Source organism: Somniosus microcephalus, chromosome 3 (genome assembly GCF_052327205.1).
Source record: "Somniosus microcephalus isolate GS21.2 chromosome 3, FLI_Smic_1.0, whole genome shotgun sequence".
Taxonomy (NCBI): Eukaryota; Metazoa; Chordata; class Chondrichthyes; order Squaliformes; family Somniosidae; genus Somniosus; species Somniosus microcephalus.
Window position 1 is genome coordinate 356,182,345 of NC_140989.1, and position 4,715 is coordinate 356,187,059.

The window sequence follows — 4,715 nt, forward strand, 5'->3', positions numbered from 1 at the left end:
TTGGCAAATATTTATCCCTCAACTAACATCAATAAAACAAATTATCTGGTCATATACCCCATTGCTGTTTGTGGGAGTTTGCTGTGCACATATTGGCTGCCATGTTTCCCAACATAACAACAGCGACTACAAATCAAAAGTACTTCATTGGCTGTGAAGCGCTTTGGGACATCCTGAGGTCATGAAAGGCGCTGTATCAATGCAAATCCTTTCCTTTAAGATTATGTCTTCTTGTTCTGGATTCCCCCCTCCAAAGGAAATAGTGTCTCTGAATCTACCCTATTGAATCCTTTATTATAATTTTAAACACAGGAGACTTTGGTTTATCCGGAGGTTGTATGTCCGGAAACCTCGATCTACCGGCAGAAATCAGGAGCCGTTCTGTTAGGTTGTTTTTCTTCTCGTGGCTTTTTTTTCCAACAGTCAGGCTTTGGAAAGTCTCTCTGTTGCTAAGCTACAGAGACGCTTCCAAGGTACGGGCCGACTGTTTGAAGCTGTTGCTAAGCAACAGTGTTTGTTGTCAGATACGGAGATGAAAATCTCCGTATGCTTCAACATTAACTTTGTATGTCCGTCAGTTTTGATAGATCGGCAACAGCTCGGTCCCGTCAATGCCGGATATAACAAAGTTTCCTGCACTAATACAAAAGCAAAATACTGCGGATGCTGGAAACCTGAAATAAAAACAGAAAATGCTGGAAATACTCAGACAGCATCATAACATAAGAACATAAGAAATAGGAGCAGGAGTAGGCTATTTGGCCATTCGAGCCTGCTCTGCCATTCAGTAAGGTCATGGCTGATCTTCTACCTCAACTCCACTTTCCTGCCCTATCCCCATATCTCTTGATTCCCTTAATATTCAAAAATCTATCGATCTCTGCCTTGAATATACTCAACGACTGAGCCTCCACAGCCCTCTGGGGTAGAGAATTCCAAAGATTCACCACCCTCTGAGTGAAGAAATTTCTCCTCATCTCTGTCCTAAATGGCCGACCCCTTATTCTGAGACTGTGACCCCTGGTTCTAGACTCCTCAGCCAGGAGGAAACATCCTCCCTGCATCTACTCTGTCAAGCCCTGTAAGAATTTTGTATGTTTCAATGAGATCACCTCTCATTCTTCTAAACTCTAGAGAATATAGGCCTAGTCTACTCAATCTCTCTTCATAGGACAATCCCCCCATCCCAGGAACCAGTCTGGTGAACCTTCGTTGCATTCCCTCTATGGCAAGTATATCCTTCCTTAGGTAAGGAGACCAAAACTGTACACAATACTCCAGGTGTGGTCTCACCAGGGCCCTATATAATTGCAGTTAGACATCTTTACTTTTATACTCCAGTCCTTTTGTAATAAAGGCCAACATACCAATTGCTTTCCTAATTGCTTGCTGTTCCTGCATGTTAACTTTTAGTGATTCATGTACAAGGACACCCAGGTCCCTCTGAATACCAACCTTTCCCAATCTCTCACCATTTAAAAAATACTCTGCTTTTCTATTTTTCCTACCAAAGTGGATAATTTCACATCTCTCCTCATTATATTCCATTTGCCATGTTCTTGCCCACTCACTGAGCCTGTCTATATCCCCTTGAAGCCTCTTTGCATCCTCCTCACAACTTACATTCCCTCCAAGCTTTGTATCATCAACAAACTTGGATATATTACATTTGGTCCCCTCATCCAAATCATTGATGTTGATTGTGAATAGCTGAGGCCCAAGCACTGATCCTTGCGGTATCCCACTAGTTATAGCCTGCCAACCCAAAAATGACCCATTTATTCCTACTCTCTGTTTTCTGTCCATTAACCAATCCTCAATCCATGCTAGTATATTACCCCCATACCATGAGCCCTAATTTTGTTTAATAACCTCTTGTGTGGCACCTTATCGAATGCCTTCTGAAAATCCAAATACACCTCATCCACTGGTTCCCCCTTATCTATTCTGCTAGTTACAGCCTCAAAAAACTCAAACAGATTTGTCAAACACGATTTCCCTTTCATAAATCCGTGTTGACTCTGCCCAATCCAATTATTATTTTCTAAGTGCCCTGTTACCACATCCTTAATAATAGATTCTAGTATTTTCCCTACTACTGAGGTCAGGCTAACTGGTCTGTAGTTCCTCATTTTCTCTCTCCCTCCTTTCTTAAATAGTGGGATTACATTTGTTACCTTCCAATCCACAGGAACTGTTCGAGAATCTGTGGATTTTTGGAAAATGACAAACAATGCATAGAAACATAGAAGATAGGAGCAGGAGTAGGCCATTCGGCCCCTCGAGCCAGCTTCGCCATTCAATGAGATCATGGCTGATCATCCAAATTCAATACCCTGTCTCTGCCTTCTCCCCATATCCCTTGATCCCTTTAGCCTTAAGAAATATATCTTACTCCTTCTTGAATATATTTAATGAATTGGCCTCTGCTGCCTTCTTTGGCAGAGAATTCCACAGGTTCACCACTCTCTGGGTGAAGAAATTCCTCCTCATCTCAGTCCTAAATGGCTTACCCCTTATCCTTAGACTGTGACCCCTGGTTCTGGACTCCCCGACCATCGGGAACATCCTTCCAGCATCTAGTGTGTCTAGTCCGGTTAGAATTTTATAAGTTTCGATGAGACCCCCTCTCATTCTTCTAAACTCCAGCGAGTACAAGCCCAATCGAGCCAATCTCTCCTCATACGTCATTCCTGCCATCCCAGGTATCAGCCTGGTGAATCTTCGCTGCACTCCTTCTATGGCAAGAACATCCTTCCTCAGATAAGGAGACCAAAACTGCACACAATACTCAAGATGTGGCCTCACCAAGGCCCTGTACAACTGCAGCAAGACATCCTTGTTCCTGTACTCAAACCCTCTCGCTAAAAAACCTGCAAAGGGACATAGACAGGCTAAGTAAGTGGGCAGAGATTTGGCAGATGGAATACAATACTGGAAAGTGTGAGGTTATGCACTTTGGCAGAAAAAATCATAGAGCAAGTTATTAATGGCAAGAAACTGGAAAGTACTGTAGTACAAAGGGATCTGGGGGTCCTGGTGCACGAAACTCAAAAGTTAGTATGCAGGTGCAGCAAGTGATCAAGAAGGCCAATGGAATGTTGGCTTTTATTGCTAGGGGGATAGAATATAAAAACAGGGAGGTATTGTTGCAGTTGTACAAGGTATTGGTGAGACCGCACCTGGAATACTGCATACAGTTTTGGTGTCCATACTTAAGAAAAGACATACTTGCTCTCGAGTCAGTACAAAGAAGGTTCACTCGGTTAATCCCGGGGATGAGGGGGTGGACATATGAGGAGAGGTTGAGTAGATTGGGACTCTACTCATTGGAGTTCAGAAGAATGAGAGGCGATCTTATTGAAACATATAAGATTGTGAAGGGGCTTGATCGGGTAGATGCGGTGAGGATGTTCCCAATGATGGGTGAAACTAGAACTAGGGGGCATAATCTTAGAATAAGGGGCTGCTCTTTCAAAACTGAGATGAGGAGAAACTTCTTCACTCAGAGGGTAGTAGGTCTGTGGAATTTGCTGCCCCAGAAAGCTGTGGAAGCTACATCATTAAATAAATTTAAAACAGAAATAGACAGTTTCTTAGAAGTAAAGGGAATTAGGGGTTACGGGGAGCGGGCAGGAAATTGGACATGAGTCTATGTTCGGAACGGTCATGGCCCTGTGGGTAGCGGAGCGGGCCCAGGGGCCATGTAGCCTGGTTTTGCTCCTACTTCTTGTGTTCTAATTATGTGTTAGGTTTCAGGAGATGGTTCTATTCCTGTTCCTGGCTGGGGTGGAGATCACCTTTTACAGAAGGTAAGTACTGTAGAAAATAAAGGGACAGTGATCTCCTGGACGAGTTTCGATCGCCTAGATGGGTCGGAGAGGAATTTCCCAGATTTTTTTCTCCCAAATTGGCCATTGGGTTTTTTATCTGGTTTTTCGCCTCTCCCAGGAGATCACATGGGTTCGGGAGGGATGTAGAGTGATAGTAGATTTGAGGTTAGGATCAGATCAGCCATGATCTTATTGAATGGTGGAGCAGGCTCGAGGGGCTGATTGGCCTACTCCTGCTCCTATTTCTCATGTTCTTATGTTCTAACATACCATTTGTCTTCTTAACCGCCTTCTGCACCTGCATGCTTACTTTCAGCGACTGGTGCACAAGGACACCCAGGTCTCGTTGCACTTCCCCTTCTCCCAATCTATTGCCATTTAGATAATAATCTGCCTTCCTGTTTTTGACACCAAAGTGGATAACCTCGCATTTATCCACGTTATACTGCATCTGCCATGCTTCTGCCCAATCACCCAACCTGTCCAAATCATACTGGAGTTTCTCAGCATCCTCCTCACAGCACACACGCCCACCCAGCTTTGTGTCGTCTGCAAACTTGGAGATATTACATCTAGTCCCCTCGTCCAGATCATTAATATATATTGTGAATAGCTGGGGTCCAAGGACCAATCCCTGCGGTACCCTACTAGTCGCTGCCTGCCACTCGGAAAAAGAGCCGTTTATTCCAACTCTTTGCTTTCTGTCTGCCAACCAGTTCTCTATCCAAGTCAATACCTTGCCCCCAATCCCATGTGCCTTAATTTTACACGCATCCACTATCTTTATAGCCACCTCTTTCAAAACACTAGGATGTAGGCCATCAGGTCCAGGGGATTTATCGGCTTTCAGCCCCATTAATTTCTCCAGTACTATTTTTTTAC